Source organism: Amblyomma mixtum, chromosome 3, assembly GCF_055824585.1.
Source record: "Amblyomma mixtum isolate Tamu chromosome 3, ASM5582458v1, whole genome shotgun sequence".
Lineage (NCBI taxonomy): Eukaryota > Metazoa > Arthropoda > Arachnida > Ixodida > Ixodidae > Amblyomma > Amblyomma mixtum.
In genome coordinates, this window is record NC_143014.1 from 287,097,901 (window position 1) to 287,121,596 (window position 23,696).

Below are 23,696 nucleotides of genomic sequence, written 5' to 3' on the forward strand. Positions count from 1 at the left end.
ATCAGTCACCGAGCCAACAAAAGATAATTTCCCTGGGCTAGATATGATTATTGCAATGCGAGGGGCCAACATCGGGCTGCCTATACACTCTCTAATTGTCACTGGAATCAGTAAGTCACATGACCGGATGGTAAGAATAGAATCGGAAGAGCACAATTGCATTACAGCGGGTTTACATGCATAATGTACCTTCCGTACTCTGCTTGCCAATGAATTGAGAGCGCACGGCGCAGTTAACCTTATACTTGTAAATCTTCCAAAAAAGGAACCTAAGAAACAATTTTTTATAGCCCTGCCTCTGCAATAAAGGCTTTATTAACTCATTCATTATTTCATTCCTGACACAACTTTCTTCGAAATTTTTGTTTCTGACTACTGCATGATGCCTGTAGCATACACCGCGAACATAATATCTGTTATCTACTTTTTTAAAGGCTTTGAATTATTACTTGTCACGGGAAATCTTTGCGCCCTTTCAAAGCCTTTTGTTTGTGGAGCCCATTCTCGAGAAAAAAAAAATCCTGAAGTCTACAAAATTAAACAAAAATAACAAATAGTTGGATATTTCGTGGAAGAAAAATAAAGAACAAAAGCCTGTGTGCGTCTCAACGGCAATAAGTTTTAACGAAATGTTCCTTTTTTTAACACTGGCATATCCATGGGAGTAGCAAAATTCAAATACTCAATGTTTTCATATCTTAATTACAGTCTCCCGTTTTACGCTAGCCGGCGTAAACGCTGTCCCATTCTGTGCATATCATGTGCGGGCACAGATCTGCAGATGTTTTCAGGCAGCGCGTTCGTGGACAGTGTACCAAGCGCATGTAACGTGTTTAGGACCCCGGCATGTGTTCGGGCTCTCACCCCACGGCTGCGTGCGCAATCTGAGAGGCGCTTCGAAGCGTTCGGGGTGTCCTCATGACCACGCGTCCCACCCGATGACGGCTATGATTTCACGAAGCGAGAAAAGGCGGGATGCATGCACAGTGTGGTCTTGCCGCCTCCCCTCTTCACCCATAGCGGGCACCCCACCTGATGGCGTCGAAGGTGGCGCAAGGCACGAGCAGAGGGTGGTCACGTCATCACGGAACGGAGTCACGCGTGGGTCGTGTGGCGTGGGTATTATAACTAACCAGTAAAAGCCATTGATCAAGTAATCTTTTCGTTCCTCTCAACGGCTTCTCAAGCGCTCAATCAGATCCGGCTCGCACGGTGTAAGATGCATGGCGGTTTTCTCGATAATTTTCGAGGGTAATGCATGCAGCTATAAGGTTGCTATAAGAAAGAACGATGAATAATTTCGCACTGCCCCAGTCATAAAAGGTGTTTCAGACGACATTAGCGTTCTGTATATGAAAAAAACCAACGCTCGAAGATTGGACCATCGAAAAAATCATTCTTATTTATAGTAAATGTGGCTAGATTCTTTTCTTAACTACATTTTGGAAAGCATACGTGAACTGTCAGTACAAATGTTCGTCTCTGAAACATTGCTTCGTAGTACGGCATTTAAAGGTTAGTTGCTTCGGAGTGAGAGCGCGCCAGGAAAGGCCGCTTCACTGGTCTCGTTTTCCACTTCTACACAGAATTACAAATTTATGCTCACATTCAAAGCAGCACCGGGTTAATAACAAAAAAAGGCAAAAGGGCGCATCTTAATCAGTTAAAACCAAAGGGACAGTTTCTGAGCAAGCAACCTGTTTTCTGCTTAAGCAGTGCGACAGCCGCTGGGCCTTGCTTTCCTGGAATGCTGAACGCGAAAAGTAACGAATCTAGTTTTGCCATTTCCCCGTTGTACAAGACTCCACATGGCCGATGTCAAAGATTTGAAATGTATTCATACTAAGCATTGCGTGTACAAAGCATGCGAGGCGACGGCATTGAACAACCCTACCGAGCACACACAAAGGTTTAGAATGCAAGAAAAGCAATATCATAAAGAGTCACAAAAGCGCGACACGCGTACTAAGCGTTGCGCGGGTAAATCTTTCTCCGTCATATTCTCCGTAAATTTGCCTCTCACTTATAGGCTAGTGGCTGTAACTCGTTCAGCTAAGATACCAGCCTTAATAATGAAGTTGCGATTATAGAAGCAAGTTAGTAGACCTAACCGCAGTAAGCTGCAGAAATGTTCAATTACAAAATAATTTTACTTACACAACATTCCGTGAAAGTCGTCTTCTATGACTTCATTTTAGGGTTGAAGAAACGGTTAATGATCAGGCACTAACTGGCGACCATAAATAGTAAAAAAGTAGTAAGGCCCGGCTTTTACCAACACCTTGAAGAGTGTAGCAAATATTTAGTAAAAAGGCAGTAAAATGTAGTAAGAGTTAGTAACTGCTGCACTTCCTACCTTTTTACTACCTTCATTTTTTTTAAGAGTGCAGACGGCGCATTTTTCCTTATCTCTCACTTGTTCCTTTACCTAGTAGACTGCTTAGCTCACAGAAGGCTGCCACTCACAGCATACAAGGGTGAGTGCATCGTGAGATTTTAAAAAACGCGCGCTACCTAGGCTGACCCAAGAAGCGGTCATTCGTTACATCGCTATGTTGTACTGGTTGAGTCCCCTCTATAGGTCGTGAAAATAACAATATGGAGATTTACAGGTTGTCATGGCGCACCGCTCGAAGAACGAAGCAGTTGCCCTCCCGCTGCAGAATATGACGCATTCCTGAAGCGTTATGCAGAATGGTGTGCCAAGTATTTATGCATCTTATTTAACAAATCATTAAATGAAGGATCATTACCGGATGACTGGAGAACGGCAAGAATTAAACCAATTCACAAAACTGGAGACAAAGCATCTATTCAGAATTACCGTCCAATACCGTTAACATCTACAGCATGCAAGGTTTTAGAACACATCATTCATAAGCATATAGCAGATTTTCTTGAAAAAAACAATTTTCTAACTAATGCACAGCATGGCTTCAGACGAGGATTTTCTACTGCCACTCAGCTAGTACAAACTATACATGAATTTGCGCAGGCAATAAATGAAGGAAAGCAGACTGACGCTATATTTATGGACTTTAAAAAAGCATTTGATAAAGTTTCGCATAACAAGCTTCTTCACAAATTAGGTAATGTACTAAAAAATGACAAATTACTCGCATGGATTACAGCCTACTTAAGAAACCGTCGTCAGTTTGTAGTAGTAAATAATTCCCCTTCCCCTCCAGTTCCTGTTGATTCCGGCGTTCCCCAAGGATCTGTTCTTGGGCCGCTCCTCTTCTTGATTTTTATTAATGACATTGTCGATAACATCTCAGTTTCTGTTAGATTGTATGCTGACGATTGTGTGTTATATGAAAAGATTACTACTACTGAGGACCAAGTACGGTTAAATAACGATTTCACTAAGATAATAACATCGTGTGACCAATGGCAAATGTGCGTTAATTATGATAAAACAGTGTTCATGCGCATAACCCAGAAAAAGAAGCCTCTTTTGTTTAACTATACTGCTAAAAACAATGTTCTCTCTCAAGTGAATACATACAAATACCTCGGTCTGCGGATCTGCGATAATCTCTCCTGGACAGAGCACGTTGACAACGCTGCAGCTAATGCCCTACGCAAACTATTTTTCCTCCGACGTGCTCTGAAGCTCGGCCCCCCCAGTGTACGTTCACTTTCATATAACACTATTATTCGCCCTATGTTAGAATATGCCGTCATAATCTGGGATCCTTTCACTAAATCTAACATTGCTAAATTAGACAGAGTTCGAAAGAAAGCAGCACGATTTATTTACAATTCATATGACCGCACATCTATCACTGCACTTCTTAATCAAAGTGGTTTGCTTCCAGTCTCTCACAGAAATCGCATCTGTCGTCTAAAATTCTTTTTCCAGTTAATCAAAGGTCAGTACAATATTGACACATCCAATATTATATCGTTCTCCTCAGGGTACAACACAAGACAACGCCATGATTTTACAGTAACACCATTAAATGCACGAATTAACACATTTAAGTACTCTTTTTGCCCAGAACGATTACAGACTGGAATAATGTAACTAATGATGCAGTAACCCAAACTTCACTAAAAAGGTTTGAAAGCCACCTTTAACTTTTTTTTTATAATGTCGTACCGCTACATTTTTGTGTTTCGTTTGTACTTTTTGCAATTGTGTTCTTGATCTTAAATTGTTGATCAATTGTTTTTGAATTGTTTGCTTGCACCTGAGACCGTTTTGTTGTTTCCAGAATTTATGTATTTCTCTATTGTGTGCCCACCCTGCGAAGGTCTTGTAAAAGATCGCAGTATCAATAAATAAATAAATAAAATAAATAAACACAAAAGTGCCCACACTGATCACAGGCCCATAGCAGGGGCTGGTGTAACTTTCATCTTTTAACGATTTGTGCAACCGAGTTCTTTTAGCCAGGACGCTTTCAGGGGATTTGAAACCGCGAAGCGTGAGAGCGTAGCCATATTATAATTACATAATTTCATGCGCTGTGTTTTAAGCTTCAAAGAGAAATCACGCTGGATATGCAGGGTGTTTCACCCAAGACTTTACACAATTTTTAAAAATAGGCTTTCTGAGTTAGAAGAGCGCTTTTTTTAGCACAGCGTTGCCAGCGGTGTAGTACATCAGAATACGGCAGAGACGTACTAACTAGCAGGCTGGTTAACTAATATTGAATAGTTAACTTTTTATCTATTAGGCTTAGGCTCCTTAATCATTGAGAGGCGTGTAGCCACCGTAAGTAAAATCCGTACCAGTTTTTAGAATTTCGAAAACGCGGTTACGCTCGGCGCTGTAGCCGAACAAATATATGTTTCCTATTTCGACGAGTTACGTGCATCGGAGAGGTTTCTTTGCCTGCAAGCTTCTCGAAAGAGCGCTATGTCGCCTAAATTTGTTGGGCCACCGCGTCGAGGGTAACTGCGTTTTCGAAATTCGAGAAACTCACATGGATATTACATACCGTGGGTTACACGCCTCTCAAAAATTAAGAAGTCTACCAGTTATAGCGTTACAATAAAATAGTTAACCATTAAATATTAGTTGACCATCTAGCCAGTGAGCATGTCTTAGCTGTATTCTGATGCACTGCACCACTGACAACACTGTATGCCGAAAAAAGTGCTCTACTTACTCAAAACCTTATATTTAAAATTGTGAGGTGTCTTAGGTGAAACACCCTGTAATTTGGCCAAAACTACAGGGGCCGTTTTCTACAAGCTGTCCATTTCCCATTGTTCATTTCTCGTCCATTTCGCCCTCTGTCACTGGCCAGTCAGATATACCAGCGGCTTTCAAGCGTCTGTAGGAAGCAACCCGGCTATTGAGTGGATTACGACCGAATCTCACCATTGGCTGCACATCGCTGCCAATGGCAGGCAGTGGACCGAGGTCAGTTGTCTGCTGCTGACAGAGCGCTGCGATGCAACGGATCATTCGCTGCATATTGCAGCCAATAGCAGCCAGCGGTGAGGTCCGGTCGTCGACCGCGAAATGGCCGGGTCGCTTGAGATCCGCGGGTGTATCTGAGTGATCAATGGCAGAGGAGCGAACGAACGCGAAATGGACAATGGAAAATGTACAGCATAAAGGATACCAGCCCCTGAAATCACCGTTTTTCAACATGCTTCCCAACACTGACATTAAAAATATTGTGGAGAAGTTACCAATAAAAAGTCCGACAATTCATGTTTTGTGATTCACCAATTAGGAGCATTAAAGTTTTTCTGCCCACGGTCTACAACGTGACATTAGTTGATTTTTCGCAGGGATCATTGTTCTTCCTTTCTAAGCTTGGTGCTACTTAAATAGAATACTCGGGATAATTTTGCTGGGGAAGTTACAAAAATTGAAGTTTTGAAAGCTTGTTTGGAGAGCGTGAAATTCAGCTTAGCATAAGGTGAAGGACAATAGGCTGCATGGCTCAATTTTGCTCAGGATAGCAGGCCGACAACTTCAGTACACGTTGTCAGCTTGCCATTTACATCAAACTGAGTTATTAAATTCTAGGCTGCAAACAAAAGATAAGAGGATTCTGGTGTGGGCTAGTTGGTTCATGCTTAATAAACAGATTCACAAAAGCGCTACGGAACGAGGGCAGAAGGAACACGAAAAACACAGGACGGGAGCTGACTACCAGCTCTTTATTGCGTGAAAAAACCAGCACAGATTTATACTATTTCCTGGACCACGTGATACACTGTCAGCCACGGGACACAGCGAAGTAACGCCTCACACGTTTGGCGAGTCATAACACAGCTCGACAGAACTCATGAAAAGTGCTTGCACTATCAAAATATAGCATTACCAAACTAAAGATAAAAGGACTAACAGACACAGCGAAGTAACGCCTCACACGTTTGGCGAGTCATAACACAGCTCGACAGAACTCATGAAAAGTGCATGCACTATCAAAATATAGCATTACCAAACTAAAGATAAAAGGATTAACAGATACAAAGATGTGCATGACCCAGCTACAGCCTATGACAACTACTGCTCAGATAGGCAAGAAAATGAGTACTTCAAAGCAAAGCGGAACCTTTGGGCTACATAAAAAAAAATATTCAAGAGAGCGAGAAGGCGTAAAAGCATGAGAAAAGCATGAGCAAAATGGCGATGAAAAAAAGGGGCATGAAAAATAATAGTTGCTAGGCAATAGGCACAGTCAGCAGGCTAAAAGCGAAAACAAGAAACCGACACCAACAAATAACACGGTAAAAGTAACAATCGTTAAAAAGAGAAATTAAAAGAAAGAAGAAAAAACATGAACCAACACCGGCCAAGCAATGAAGACGGTAAAACCGCTAAAAGTCTTTAAAAGACACAGGAGCAAAGTTCCGCATAAGGTCAACAAAGAAAACAACGTAAAAAAAAACACAATAAGGTGAGATGCGGGGTAAAACGTTTGTCAGGATGTCTAGCAGTTAAAACGCAAGAATCGCGTCCGTTCCAGAAAGGACCTTTCTTTGTCCTGTAAACAGACAGAAGAGCTGCTGATGCACTCGTCCCCAGCCTTTTCAATCAAAAAACCTTCAATAATCTCCCTTTCCATTCTACTCCTTTAAACTTTGCTTTAAACTGCTTTAAACTTTCATTTTTCATAAGTCATAGAGCAATCATACCTTTCTGCTTTAAAACCTCCCCCTCATACTATTCCACAAGCCGTTCCGTCGGCGCTAACAACTGAAACACTCTTTCGTGCCTGCTGTCGTCATAATATTGCAACGCTACTCTGTCCTCGTACTGAATGTGGCAGCCAAGATTCATTTCTCTTCCCCACACCAATCAATACATTATTGGCATGCAGAATCGTCACCCAAAAGACACAGGTGTGTCATTTGATCAAGAAAGATGCAAAAAACACTGCCTGCCTTTTGACTACACGATCAGTATCGCATCCATTCAGCGTTCGCACTTTCCAAATGATGGTTTGGTTTATGGGGTTTAACGTCCCAAAGCGACTCAGGCTATGAGATACGCCGTAGTGAAGGGGTCCGGAAATTTCGACCACCTGGGGTTCTTTAACGTGCACTGACATCGCACAGTACATGAGCCTCTATAATTTCTCCTTCAAAGAAATTCAACCGCCGCGGCTGGGATCGAACCCACGTCTTTCGGGTCAGCAGCCGAGCGCCATAACCCCTGTGCCACCGCGGCACTTTCCAAATGAGGCCCAGTTCATTCTGAATGTGTTGTGAACAGTATCACTACGGTGCGTCACACTAATACAATTTTTGCGCATGACTGCCACTTTTATTCTTCAAAATTTATTCCAACTTCCCTCTGAAATGTGCGTCTTGAGGGTGAATGAAGACGACTATAAACTCATACGATTTCAGCAGCGCGAACACGGTTAGGAAAAAACACAGAAAGGGGGACAGGACAGAGCGCTGAACTATCAACTTTATTTCAAGAATGACCAAGACCCCGCTCTTAAATACACACGCCACAGAAACGCCCACCTGGGGGATCTATCTAAGCACAACACAATCAGAGCGCGAACGAGTATATTATCACTTTTTCCCGGTTATCAAGGATACAAAGAGCATGAGTACTAACAAAGAAAATACTAAAAACCGGTGAAAGACATGTAAAAAGCATGGAACAACAGGGCTGAGGGTGCATGAAGGTCTGAAGAAAACACAAGCAAAAAGGCTAAAAACACAGGTATGACATTGCTACAACACGATGGGGTAACAAAGCCGCGGAAGCGGAGTTAACTTTTTTAGCAGTTGTTTTTTCGCCATTTCACCTAACAACCTCCGCTTCCGCGGCTTTGTTACCCCATCGTGTTGTAGCAATGTCATTCCTGTGTTTTTAGCCTTTTTGCTTGTGTTTTCTTCAGACCTTCATGCACCCTCAGCCCTGTTGTTCCATGCTTTTTACATGTCTTTCACCGGTTTTTAGTCTTTTCTTTCTTAGCACTCATGCTCTTTGTATCCTTGATAACCGGGAAAAAGTGATAATATACTCGTTCGCGCTCTGATTGTGTTGTGCTTAGATAGATCCCCCAGGTGGGCGTTTCTGGGGCGTGTGTATTTAAGAGCGGGGTCTTGGTCATTCTTGAAATAAAGTTGATAGTTCAGCGCTCTGTCCTGTCCCCCTTTCTGTCTGTTTTTTCCTAACCGTGTTCGCGCTGCTGAAATCGTATGGATTCCCACCAACTAGCCCGCCAGATTGTGTTATAAACCCAGTCATCAATGAAGCTGTCTAGCTTCCCTAACTTTCCGTGCCAGTCTTTGGTACTTGTGTCAGCTTAGCGTGTGAGTTATGGAGTCTTTCGATATGCCAAGGAACCACAAGTCAGCAGAATGTGCGTGCTCTGCAAAGCTTTCCCAGCAAGTTACACGTGTTCAAGTATCGCGCATAAAAGAAATTCGTGCGAACTAAGAGTGCATACATCAGGCCGACGAGACAGCGTTTAGGCACGGAACCCTCACGGCAGCACTTCCTGCCACGGCAGTAGCCTTCAACCAGTTGATTTCGAGCAATAAATGCTTATTCGGGTGAACACAATGTGCGCGAACGCAATGATAGACAGAAGGCGTACGACGTGCGCTATCTGTCTATCTTTGTTCCTGCGTCCATAGCGTTAACCATGAAGCAGCGCTACTCAGCCTAAGCGAAGCCTTGCAACCTTACAGTCGATAAAAATGATATGCAAGATTCCTTGAGTGTGAAGACGAGGCCTCCTTGCCAAACTAATGCATCCGTGGTCCGTAGCAAACTAATGCGTGACAAGGTGGTCTGCATATTATGTGAGGTGACGTGTAATGGTTGGTTGAAACCCATGGCCAGTTCTTTTCCGCCCTTAGTCAACTGACTATTTTTCAAGCCTAGTCCCAGCTCCCTTTGCTCCTTTCTCTTCACGTCCGAAACAGTTTTTCGACGTCACTGGCACGAACATAACCTCAGGTTTTTTGCAGGAGTCGGATGGTTTGATTACTTTGATGAGAACGAATCATGTGACGTCCCAGTAACTGGAACGGGTCGATCATTATTCAGAATGCAAATAAATCGAAAGGCATGGCATCAAAAGGGTATATGCTTGGGCTTGTTGGTTCATATTTGAAAGGTGAAAAACGTAGCGCACAGAGACGAGGACACAGAAAGACACAGACACAGAAGCGCCGTATATTGTCTGTCTTTCTATGGCATCAAAGCGCCTCCTGGAGTTTACATCGGAACCTTCATCTGCTTAAGCGAACACGGGGAGGCAAAGAGCGGGCAACGACACAGCGCGTCTGTGATGGCCTCTAATGTGCTATCAGCGCAATTATGAAACGCGAAGAGCGGAGCGCGTAGCCAAAGATCCATTTACGCGGTCTGCCTGTCGTCGCCAGAGATAGACACGCTCATCCGGTTTGCGTTAGTTTCGCTTCTGTTTTCTTTGGCGTTCGTTTCCCCGCTTTGCTGGTGAGTGCCGCGATCATTTTTTCTACTGATCCAACTTGCGCAGCTTGATATCACGGCGGACACGGCTGCCGACCGCATGAGTGCAGGAGCGCTCTTTGCTCTCTGGCCTGCAGCGCTTTGGTTTTGCTTCCATCCTCCACGTCACGTATTATCAGCGTCTGACTTCGCTGTGAACAAATAAATCTCAACCGGTTGCGTGAGCTAGAAAACTGAGAATGATGGCCATTGCATTAAAGCAATCTATCTTATCTCATACATGGCAGCTAGGGTCGACATGCGAATATGGAAGAAAAGACACATGCGGTGTTGACGGCTGTCTAAATTCACTCACGCTAGTCCCAATGAGTTCAAAACGTTGGCTATTTTGAGAGCACCACGAAGCGCCAGTTCTTCGTAGTCCATGATGCATGGGCTTGTGCAAATACAGCCTGCTTTTCTATTTGCTTCTGAGACCGTTGTCCTCTGCGACGGTACACGGCTTCGCAAAGCAGCGCCGTGTAGACGACGTTTACTAGTTGACATGCCGGAATAATCTATACAAGGTCATGATGTTTTTAAATAAAAATGGGTGCTGATGATGATAGTGGCCCCAAAGCGCTTCCAGATTGATGGCGCGCTGCTCGAAAACGTTTGCGCCGCTACAGGTGACGCGTGTCCTGCAGAGATTGAAAAAGCGCTCATGCAGACTGTGCGTGTCCACTGGTTTTGATAAGGCAACGCTGCAATCGAACCGTTCCAAACAGGGTTTGATAAGCCACCTATTCACGCGACGAGCCAGTTTTCGATGCTTCTCTTCAAACAGGAAGTGTTCTGAGGCTGAATCGCAGTGTTGCCAGAACAAAAAACGTGCGACAAAACCGTGTATACCTCACGAGCCCTGATGTTGAGCTTGTCTGCTGCAGTGACCACAACGTACAGTCTTTGCCAAAAGTAACCCGACACAGGTGGTTTTTTTCTTAGCCGCGTAGCGAAGCACTCATGGCAGCCCTTAAGCTCTGATTCTGTGCAAAGAAAGGTGAGACGTAAGACATGATGTTGGGCTAGTCGGTTCATGGTTAGAGCGAAACAAAACTGCGCGAAGAAGACGGGAGAAAAGAAAGGCACGAAGCTGCGCTTTGTGTGTGTGTATTCGTGCCTTTCTTTTGTCCCGTCTTCTTCGCGCAGTTTTGTTTCGCGTAAAGGTGAGACCTTGTCCTTACATTATGACACCGTTAAGTCTTTAGGGCTGCTGTAAATGCTCCGTTATACGTTTGAGAAGCAAGAACCTGTTGCTCGGTTACTTTTGGAAAAGGGGGTACGTATGTACCCCCTTTGCCAAAAGTAACCGAGCAACAGGTTTTTGCTCTTAAACCGTATAATGGAGCCTTTACGGCACCCCTAAAGACCGAAAGGTGTCAGAACGTCAGGACAAGGGTTCACCTTACTTTGCACAGATTCGGAGATTAGGGGCTTCGCTACGACGCTTAGAAACAACCCATAGTTGCCCGGTTACTTTTGGCAAAGACTGTACGTAGGCCTTGATCCTTGCCGGTAAACCGTTGCCTGTGACCACGCGGCATTTCTCCAAGACGTCCCACAACACAGAATGCCTGGAAAATTCTGTCAACTGTAGACGCTAGACGACCTCTTGTCTTTGCAATGACGCGTTGCTGCGAACCTTGACGGCAAAATGAAGCGATTCTCGCTCTCTTTCCGGGAGATTCGCTGACTCGTGAATGTTCTTTTCCGGTAGGGATTGAGTTGTGCTCACCACCACGAAGAAGCGATTCAGGAAATGTCGCGTTGGACACCAACCGCAACCCGATCGCTCTTTTGCACTGTTCGCATCCGAACCAGATTCTAAATACACTCCGAGAATGGAAGCAAAATCAGAGCGCTGCAGGCCAGGGAGCTAAGAGCCCTCGCTTTACCCGCGCGGTCCACAGCCGGTGCGGCCAGCGAAACCGCAGTGCGCAAGTTGAGATTGGCAGAAAGTGAATGTGGCGTACCAGTGGCAAGAGAGAAAATTGGCGTAAAAAAAAACAGAACCAAAACTATCGAAAACCGGATAAGCGCGCCTATCTCTGATTGGGACAGGCAGACGACTTAAAATTAAGCTTTCCTAACGCGCTCCATTACTCGCATTTCATTTGACACCGATAGTACATAACCAGGTACTGCAGCGAGTTCACCTGACCAGATTTGTACAGGCGACGTTTGGTCAACGCTGCGCAAAGCCTTTGCCGTTGTTTGCTATACAACATATTTTCCTGTCAGGCCTGTGACATGAGAATATGACACCGCAAGTGAACCTCTGTCGAAGTACAAAATCGCGTTCGCCATGCAGACAGACCCATCTACGGCGGATCAATAGAAATTTGCGAAAATGAAGCTTTCTCCGCACCTAACCGATGACGACGTCGTCTCCAAGGGAAACTGTTAAAACAGAAGCTTATTAAAATGGTGCGCCCCCAAAGCCGTCACTTTAAAGTTGCGTGGAATAATTCGCAAAGGAAATAAAAGTGCTTAAAGACGCAAGAAACGAGAGAATACAGCTGCAGATTCACAATTGATTTTATTTGCAAACGAAGCAATACTTGCGAGAGGGAGACATTGCGCAACAAATTCAGACAAAAAAAAAGAGTTGGAAAGCAGCGCACCAGAAACTGAATTTTATTCTTTTACTGGGGAGGGGATATGTATACACAAATATCTACATCTGCATGAGGATGTCAATGCACGTTTCTTAATTTTTCAGACTGCAGCTGGATCATTCCGATTATTCGTCTCTCAGGTACTCTCATTCTCTGAAGTGCCTAATTACTCGTGGGTTTCCCCTGTTTTGGGTTATATAGCATATTATGATCCCGGCTGTTGCACGATGGTTTCGCAACCTAAATTCGGGCGACTATGAACCGTGACTTCAAAGACTCTTCACAGGGCGAGAACATGGGTGTCGTCATATTTGATCACGCGACCTTTCCGCTAGCCTCGGCCCTCTGGTTTCACCGGCTGCCGGTGCGCTGGCGCCCGGTTGCAAGGAGTTGTTCCGGCTCTCGCTGTGGTTAACCAGCTGGTGGACGGCGCAGAACTTCGTTGAATGGACGTAGTATGCTTTGGTTCATCAAAATGTTCGGTTCAACTGGCTGAATTACTCCTCTCGTTCTGACTGCTCACATCGGCTCGAACGTATCGACAAACTGGTCAGTGCACTGCGCGTTTTTTTTTAAATCTGTTTAGCGCCTAACGCTCTTTCTAGACCATGCACAGATTACAAGCGCAGTATTGTTCGCGACCTTGAAGGCTTTTTTAGAGCGCAGCTCTTTGGCGCCCGTTCCTGCGTTTCGCGGCGTCGCCGTTGTCCGTTATAACCAGTTCCGCAGCTGGGGCAGCGCGCTGCTCTAGTTGCGCGCGCTCTTGGCGCCATCCCGCGTCCTCCCGGTAACTCAACTGCTTTCTTCGCTCCTCCTTCAATGCCACCCGTGTGGGGTAGCAATTAGAGCGCCGGATCAGGGGCGGCGGATCTCGATATGTGCACCGCCCGAGCTGAAACGCATAGCCGCCGCAGTTCGCCACTGCGAACCGCGTGCCTATATAAATAGTTTATTCCCTGCCAGTTCTGAGCCATGAGCGAGGCAACCGGTGGAAGTCATTTATATGCCGCTGCTGCTAAACGAGTTACCCAGAGCAGAGGCCCAGCGCCGTCGCCGCCAGTATCCGCAGGTGCGTGCCGCCGAAGCAGAAGCTTACCCTCGCCGCCGTCGAATTCTTCGCCTCAATCTATCGAAAAACTGAAAGAGCTGATGAGCTGCGCTCAAATTTCGCGTTAGAAAGTAACGTAATCGTCGGCAATTTGTTTGCAGAAAACAACAATGTATTCATAACAGGCAGTTCGATATTAAAATAACACAGCTAGTGGCTACAACAAAACAAGAACACAGTGCATGAAAACTGAGTCACAAAACAGAATCACTTGCACATATAAAACGACATAATAAAGAAGGAAGAAGTATTACAAAACTTATCCATTTAAAATTAAAGCGACTTCTAGTAGGAAGTTGCAAGGTGGCTGCAATCAACATTTACAAACCGATGAGTCAAGGGCAGTGGTTGGGTATACACCTGCTATATTCGTTGGGCAACAAGTCGGGGGAAAAAGTTCTGACTGCTTCGACGAGCCAGCAATGCTCCGTGGTTGGTGCGGGAAGCGATCGGCTGCGGCACCCCTACACTAAGACTGCCGCGGACCGGACAGCTGACCACGGGAGGCGCCCGAAAGGATTGCCCCCCCCCCCCCCCCCCCCCCCCCCTCAAAGTGCACTGCGCTTGCCGGGACGATGGCCTTCCTTTTTAACCCCTCCTCGTGCGGTGCGAGGTCATTATGCTTGGCCTACGCCTGATTAAACAATTGCCGAAAGCTCGGCGCAGATATGGCGACACACTAATGTAATTAGGACATTTTCGCGATGTCGGGAGCTGCGAAGTCATTGGCCATATCCATTCGCAGCAAGCTCCGTGCTCTGCTGTTTCAGAGCAGGCACGTCACTCCACGTGCGGTGAAAACCTGCGTGAGTGAACGCTCCCGATGCGAGGCCGCGTATGGTCCACCTCACACTTGATACTGAAAAATGCGACACGTTGCTGAAAAACGAGCCTACCTCTGGTCTGGCGTGTGCTTTTATGGCACTACTTTTACAATTTTTTTAGAAAAAATGTGCCAAGTAGCCAAATATCATTCTATAGCCGTGCGGAAGGCGGGGCTCTGATATGACAATTCAGTGCGTCGTTTACACTGCACGTGATGCGTGTTTTCTAATAATGCCTGTTATTTCTTAGAGGCACATAATATGAAGTGGGACTGGTAATATGGACAGAATGAGCAAACTTAGCTGTGCACGGTTGCTTTCCTCCTGGCTACCGAAGCAGCTTCAATTACGTTGCAGGTCTTTTTGTATACAATCCTTAAAAAAAGTGCTTACTATATTTATTCATCAGAATGATAAGCGAAAAACTGGTCACACCATGTCAACAAAACTATTGTAGAATTTGAAACCAATGGCTGTTAAAGCCGTCGCTTGTAAAAAAAAATGGTTACTGTTTATAAGCTTCTGATACTCATACTACTTCTGTACACCACATATGTGGAATTCTTGGAGCTGCATAAAAGCATTCATTAGAATACACAACTTCGAAAAATACGGCGTGCGACGGTTTCCCCGAAGATGAGTTTGTGTCACAGTCTGCACTCAGTTGAGTGACCTTCAAACCTATGCAAGACGTACGCAGTGGCGGTGTTACGAAGGGTTTATTTGGAGCTGTTAATTTGTGGTTGTTGCAAGTGTTTTTAATTCCCGCGAGGATCTTCACGAACCTCAGCTAGTAGCAACTCCACACGGTGAAGTTCCTGTGCATACAGTAAGCTTCACAACACAGTGAGATGTGCGACTGTAGTGAAAGTGATTGCGGTCGGAACGAGTGCTTTTCCGTCAGTCAGTAAAATCTCCTGCAAACATATTTACGTTTTAAAATTACACTAGAGACGCCTTGTTTTCCGAATACTGAAATAAAATTTTCAGCTCTACATCAAGTCGCATTCGTTTGATGGCTGCAGTGAAGGGCCGTTGTTTCTACGACATTATCCATTACCAATATAGATCGTGATTTTTATGTGTATTCTGCTTTAGCTGCTGTGAGTGCGACGTCACCTTTCTGAAAACTGTGTCATGAGTACGTGAAACCATCTTAGCTGCACGGTCGTCGAACTGTTTTCTGCTGCGACTACGGGAGAGTCGCCACCATACTGCGGCTTGCATGGTGCTCCATAAAAGGGCATATTGCAGTGATGGGTGGCTGGATTCGATTGGTGTGCCGGCGGCGCTGTGTAACCCTTGTGACAACTTGTGTACACGGCACTGTTATTTCGGGAGCATCTTTTTTTTTATTTCATGCCGGCTATGCGAGCCTATACCAGTAGTAAATATTTATGTGACGATTTGATGAAATGAACTCCGGCTGCATGCGATCATGGGCTGAGCCAGAGTAGTAGAGTTCAGTTTGGGCTGTTACATGTTATTACCAGTTCAGAAACTGTATGTACGAACAAGAATCATTGTCGCAACCTAGTCGCGGGGGTTTCATGATGTGAAAATTTCTTAAAGGTTATTTTTGGCTGAGCAGCATGGACTGATGTTGAGATTAGACAAAATTCTTAGAAATATTAAGTTCATTAACTTGGTTCAATAGTCGTCGAAAAGATACAGCTGCCTTGAAGTGTTCGTGAGTCATGACGGGAGTGATAGAAGCTTTGCGCTGGTCTAACGCTTACCTGCGGAGCTCTACTCATTCAAGCCGTGTCTGATTCCCCATTTGTTGTTGTTTTCACGACACTATTGTTGCCGAGGTGCCCGACAACTCGGCTTTATCGGTGTCGTGCAGTTTTTAAGCAGTGCTTCCTGGGTAAGCTCCACCAGATTGATTGAGACAATCTCGAAGCCTTCAAAAGAATGTGTCATGGGTGCACATGCACACGTGCATCTGCTACCTTCATTTACCTGAGAATGCCTGCAATGAACGTGGTTATTTTCTAGCTGCGTGATAGCGATTGATGCGAACATTGTATTTGTTGGCAGTGTAGAATGTTTCCCAAGTGTCTTCTGTCCTCCCAACATTTTCTATTTGCCTAAATTTATTTGCTCGAACATAAATGCTTATTTTCATCTTCTGTAATGATCGGCTAGTTTATTGGGACAAGTATCTGTTCGCATTTGTCGTGTGGTGGCAACAGGACCATTTTCGTGCACATTACCAAGCCACATTAACAAGGTTTAATTTGACTTTTCGGAACGTGCTATGAGCTATTGCGTGGTGGTTGGCTCTGCAATGCTGACGTTGAGCCATTTCTGAAAGTCCTGCAGTGTCGATGCAGCCGTCGAGCTGTCGAGGATGAGACCACGTTTAATTTGAACCCATTGCCACACTGCTTAGATTATATTAGCAGATTCTCTGTTTTGCAGCTGCGCTAAGTGCCGTTCCTGCCCGACGTGCTTTGAACCCGAGCAGTTTTTATGTTCTTTTTGCTGTGTGCTCTGTTTAAAGAAACCTTAGCTTATTGTTGCAGGAAGAGGTCTGTGAAGTTATAACTGAAAGGTAATAGTGCAAGTGAGTGGCTTAATTTATTCTGTGCGATGAAAAATGTTGTCTAGGAGGAGTGTTGCCGGGCCTTTCGATGGCGGCTCGCAGACAATGGTTTTGCAAAAGAAAGAGAAATGCTTTGTGAGCTATAAAATGTTAGCGCAAAAAATCAGTGTTCCTTGAAGTTCACGGTTTAGCGAAAAACTGTACGCGCTGTGCTACGAGTGGTATGATAACAATTCCAGGGTGCAACAAGTCGTGTGATTAAGTTCATTTTATTTTTCTACTCAAGGTCTCCTGCTCTGTAATTGTATCTGATCACCATATTCGAAGTATTGTTTGCATTGCTGTCCATATCAATGCGACAAAAATATGCGGATTTTTGTGGGCTTCCTGCATTTTTTCCCTGTCTATTGGCCAAACAGAAAGTCTCCATTTTAAGAAGGCGTAAACACATTGAAAAAGTTTCGTTCCGAGTAGAACTGTTAATTTTTCGAGGCATCCATATTAACAGGCTTATAGTAACGAGGTGCGGCTGTGTACATAAAATTACGGTATTTTTTTTAGTTCTGATAATGTCACAACCTCAAAATCTCTGTTGTTTACTTGACGCAAGAAGTAAATTTGTCTTTCCAACTATGCATGGTGATTAGAACAATATTCTGTTGCACAGCAGTTCTGTGGTTGAAATTAATTCTTGACTTTACCTCACATCATCTTTTTTAAAGAGCAGATTGCAAAATTACCCCTCAGGAGCTGGTATAGCAACGCGATAGAACAATGACGGCAGCAAAAGACAGACAACACCACTGTTCTACCCAGCAATTCCAGTTGCGCTGAACTCGTCCCTTAGTGCAGTTTCACCTTGTTGCTGTGCCACCAATTAGCTCTACAGTGCATTCGCTTCAAGCCCACAGCAACAGTAGGACAAAGTACAGGAAACAGTGCATATGTGTGTATGTGGTGCTTAGATGTAATATTTCTCAAACCTCTCCTATATGTGTGTTGTCAGTCATGACACCGCAACTACTGCCCTATTTCTATTTGTAGCACGGGTTCCTAATCGTGAAACCCATTATGGACTTTCACAGTGCCAGATTTTTCAGTTACATTAAAGTTCGTTCCAAATCAGAACGCTTCTTGAAAGCGTTCCTGTGATAGCCAACTTATCATTCTTCAGGATAAGCCCTTCCACCTTGATCGCATTGAGAAAGCATGCGATAAATTCTCGTGTACATGTAATGCCGAAGTGCCGTTGTTTTAGCTAGCAGCCTGCTGTTCTGAACTGGATCCAAGCAACCTAGTCGGATATCAGCAGTTGGCCCAGTCTAACCCTTACTCATTCTACCTTTTTTGTTGATCTCGGGCAACATTAAGAAAATCGTCTTCGGGTCTCCTCTTTCTCTTGCCTACATTAATGGACTTCCCTTCAGTGTTTCATTAACAAGCCTTCGTTGATGACTATGCGGTCTGCCAACCTACAATCAGTACCAGTGTTCCAACCATCCAGAGCAACCCTCTGCACACGCGATAATACCCTATTTAGCAATGTTAAAAGGACTGCGCTAATATTTTTTTACTGTCAGCATAACTACATTTTGCCTACTTATAGGCTTAGGCTACCCTTGTACAGGTAAATTCATCCACTGCATACCCAGACATCCATTGCGCACCCAAATGACTGTTATTTTTTTCGTGCTTGTCTCCACTCCTTGGTTAAGCTAAGTAACACAGATACTTCCATAATGTGATTCGGTGAAAATGCTATGTGCGTATTCTTACGCATGCGACGTTTGTGTTTGTGTGTGTCATTTGACCCTTATTTTCATCTCAGGTGGACTTCCAGGTATATTACGGGGCTAGTATTTGCAGCTTTCATAAAAAAGTGCCTCCTTCTCCACTCTAATAAGACTAAATTACACATGCACTTCTATCGTACTGAATAGAGTCAAATCACACCTGCAAGGATTTTTCTTGCGTGAGCACGAGAACCAAACGGGAACTTCGGAGTCAAGGTGGACGGTGAAATTGCCGAGACTTCTTTATTGCTATTAAAACAACTTTAAAGGAAGACCACCGAATTACTCCCCACAAGTTCTGAAGATCTTTTCCAGCAATATTTACGAAAGAAGGAAGGCAGAGGTGTAAGTAGAAAATATGGTTTGCATTTTCGGTTTGTCTTACACTAAACAGCTGGGTGTCCGAATGCAGTCAAAGCGAACCATTGGCAAAAAAAAATTGGTTTGGTTTGGTTTATTGGGGTTTAACGTCCCAAAGCAACTCAGTCTTCGAGGGACGCCGTAGTGAAGGGCTCCGGAAATTTTGACCACCTGGTGTTCTTTGACGTGCACTGACGTGCACTGACATCGCACAGTACACGGGCCTCAAGAATTTCGCCTTCATCGAAATTCGGCCGCCGCGGCTGGGATCGAACCCGCGTCTTTCGGGTCAGCAGCCGAGCGCCGTAACCTCTGAGCCACCGTGGCGGGGGCAAAAAAAAATTAGTTACCGTTCTTCGCATGCATTTCCACCTAAAAAATCTGGACGCGAAGGTTCGTCATTATTTCCGACGAACTGTCTGACGAGCCGGCACGTAGTACATGGCCGGCTCCGTCGAAACCAATGCACAACATGCATCATCACCACGTGTCTATTTATATGATAAATCAATTTTTACCAATGAGAGGACTCCCAGTTGCTGCCAGAACAAATATCAGTTGCATGAATTCACACAAAAGGAATATCAAATAACAATTGTGATGTTTCCGGCCACAGGGCACTGCAAAAATGCCTGCAGTGGCGATGGTGGGCCAGTTAACAAACCCTACACACGTTGATCTCGATTGGAAATAAAAACTAATATCCAGTGTCTTTGTAGGCGCGCTCAAAGGAAAGCTATAATGATATTAGCATTCAGGACGTTGGGCATAGTCAGCTTACTGACTTTTAGGACAAGATAAAAGAGAGCTGCCGAAGAACACGATAAACACATGTATGCAATGTAAAGATGTTGAATCTAATTTATAGAATTTTTTGGTAGCCTACACCACTGCTTTCGAGTGGAATCAGTTCTGAACTAATTTACTGTCTTGTGCGGGGCACTCCTTGTGGGGAAAGCGGCATGAACGATTCCCCTTTATTTGGTAATACAGTTTGCGGAAACAAAGTCATGCCCCTGTAAAAGCTTTTTGTTTGGAAAAGTTCGCGCTTCGTCTAAGACATTGAAATTGATACGATTGAGTGCAAGATACGTTTATTCAACATTCTTTGGCATGTAGGACCACCATAACCCTAAAACGCTATATACGCAAGAGAAATGAACGTTACCGAGCTAATGCGCGAACCCAATGTCCTATGCAAACAAAGTCCATGGAATCATTCAATCCGCTTCGGCTTGTACCTCAGCCTAAATTAACCGGCCAATTAAACGATCTTTTTTGCATGAAGGTACTGATATGAGCATGCGGAAAAGTTGCCGGTCTTAAAACGCAGGAATAATAATTTCTATTATTAATATGGGCGGTCGTATAAAAATCATTCAACTGTACTAACATGCAAAGAAATGCTTCTAGATTATCTTCTAAGACTCTGCCATTCTGCTAAGTAAAACGCAACCACGTGCCAGCTCGAAGTCTAATTCGTGACCTTGCTCTTCTTAACACGCAATATGCAGTAACGGTAACTGAACGAAATATGGTCTGTGTTAGGCCTTTAATTTTATAATTTTTAGCAATATAATCTAACACTTTTCTCGATGTCGAATTGCCAGTAACTAAAGGTGTTCCAGGAAAATTAAAGAATAAAAGAGGTTCTTTTTTGAATCTCGGTTAAAGTTCGTCTTTTTTTTCTAATTTTTGGAATTTTGCTCATTTCAACGCCTAATTTAAAATCACCTGCCCGCTCTAGAGGTAAAAATTCTGTCCGGTCTAGATGTACAGATTTCAGCCTCAGGTTATTAATCCTTCTTGTCTTATTATTGTTCTAAGAACCGCTCCGATTGGCATGCCTCACTTTCTCCGCAATTTCACAAAATTTTAATTTACTCTCTGCAGGGATCCAAACCTGGCAACTATCGTTTTTGTTAAATAACAAAATCGACGTTGTCCACCTTGCGTGATATAAATTGTTTTCCAAGAAAACTACAGCGCTTCTCGCAAAAGTGCGATTCGCTTGTGACGACATATTTGCCCACCACATACAAAAATTCAATCGAAAAAAAAAGAAAGTGGTCGTTGGACCTCGATTAGCTCTCTTATCTCAACCCACCATGCACAGTTTTTGAGCCAATATGATTTTCATTTGATTTTCCTTGGTGGTTGTCCCACTCACCATAATGCAGTGAGTTATGTGTGGCAATATAAATGCATTTTAAACTAGTGCTTTAACTCTTGTAGGAAGTGTGCGCCTTTGACGACATAAGAAGCCATTAATTCTGTTCATTTTTGTGCAGATATTCTCAGTATATATGTCCAGTTGAGAGACTCGTTCAAAGCAACACCGAGACACTAAACAGTCGGCGTGACCTCGATTTTTCCATCTACTGACCAGAGGTCGAGATTCGCGTGCACCATTCTAGTTTTAGCTCGGAATAATATTGCTTTCGTCTTCGTAGTGTTTGCTCTGAGCTAATTGACCACTGACGCAAATATTCTACGAGTTGATTGTAACGTTCAAGGAGGACAGTTCTGTGTTACCTGAGACAAGCATTGTCAGCACATCTGCATACGCTATTATATCTGTTATAAATATTATAGATATTTATGATATTTATTTATTATTTATTATAAATATATAATTAAAGTAAATAATGAATAATAAGGGCCCCAAAATGCTGCCCTGTGGTACTCCAGAGAAAAGAGTTTGTAAGTTTGTTATAGTGCGATTAATGTAAACGATTTGTTGGCGATTTTTCAAATATGACTGCATTAAAGATTGGCTGGTTCCTCTAATGCCTTAGTAACCGAGTTTATGTAGGAGTAAATCGCGATCCAGCAGGTCGAAGGCTCTGGTAAATCAATATATATATATATATATATATATATATATATATATATATATAATTTATTTATTTATTTTGTGGTGTTGATCAATTTAGAATATTACTGAATATGTTATCGCTTAAAGCTAAATGATTAGAAAAGCAGAAGAAAAAACAACCCCATGCCGCCGGTGGGATCTGAACCCACGACCTCCGAATTACGCGTCCGGTGCTCTACCGCTGAGCTACGGCGACGGCTGTCATATCTGCTTTCGGGGGAATTTATGTTTACAAGTGACCTAACCTTTGAGAGTGTTCATCAGCGCCACCCATGTTCGTAAGCGGCGGACGTAGTACGTCCTGAATTACCGCTGGTGTGACGTGGAACGTCATCGAACGACGAGGGTGGAAGCTGTGTGAGAACCCTCTTATGTTTCCTATGGAGTTAGCTTTAAGCGATAGCATATGCAGTAATATTCTAAATTGAGCAACACCACAAAATAAATAAATAAATTAAAAATCTCCTGTGTCCCTTGGTTTCTGTGGCTGTTGGCTTCTCTCATATATATATATATATATGTAGAGGTGGCGCCGCCCTGGTTAGCTGGCTGACTATCGTGCTCCGTTTTTCACCTGCCCCTGGCCTGGTCCAGGGCCTTGCCCGCCCCTGGATTTACACTCCATCGCGTCAGGAAGACATCCGCACCACGAGGACACCATTCGCATCACGGCCCGCTGTCGAGCTGGCGCTCCAAGCGCCTCCAAAAATCTGCTGCGGCGCGGCGCCTACAACCCCCCGGTTACCTCCTCTTTATTTTCCGCCCTGGGCAAGTTCCTTCACTCTCTTCCTTCTAACTCCCATCTCCTCTTTGGTGGTGACTTTAATGCCCCTCACACACTGTGGGGCTACCCTCAAACCCTCAAACCCGGCCGCCTCCTCCACTGTCTGGCCCAGGAACGCCACCTCCCCCTTCTCAATACTCCTGGCTCCCCTACTCGAGCGGGCACTGCCTCACAGCGTCCCACGACACCCGATCTCACTTTCTCTCGCGGTTCACTTTCATTTCACTGGCAAGTGACAGGCGAAACTCTTCTCAGTGACCACTATCTTGTCCACATTTCCACTTCTCTTTCCCACATCCCTCGATGTCATCCGGTCACTCATACTGACTGGCACGCCTTCCGCGCTAATCTCGCCTCTGACTCCTTTCAATCCTACGACGACTGGACGTCGCGCATCACTGCAGCGCTCACGTCCAGTAGCCGTCGTGTTCGCTCTTGTTACCCAGTCCCAGACCCAGATCCTCACCTACTCCGTTTATGGCGTCGCCGTAAACGTCTTCAACGCTCCTTCCGCTGCCAACCCCACAATGCCCAACTTTCTTCCCGGATCACTGCTCTGCGGGCCGAGATCGTCGCCCACTGCGCCTCACTCGAGCACTCTCGTTGGAGTGCTCTTTGTGACCGTCTTGACTCTGCATTGCACTCGCGATCCACATCGTCTCTCTTCAAATCCCTCCTTGGCACTAAGCCTGCCCTTGCTCCCACTCTAGCTAAAGCCCTCACTCAAGGAACTCCCTCCGATGTTTTTGATCAGCTCGCCTCTCTCTATCTCCCGCCCCCTCTGGCACCCTCCTACCCGGTGTACTGCGGTGGACCTAACCCCGATCTGGACCAATCCTTCACTCTCCGGGAGCTCGAATC

At 44.6% G+C, this 23,696-nt stretch overlaps 1 long non-coding RNA gene across 1 annotated transcript in view; it reads right to left on the bottom strand.

Annotated features, from left to right (window-relative positions):
- LOC149355089 (uncharacterized) overlaps positions 1-23,696 on the bottom strand; it is a 111,995-nt gene that overhangs the window by 10,457 nt on the left and 77,842 nt on the right. The window lies entirely within an intron of this gene.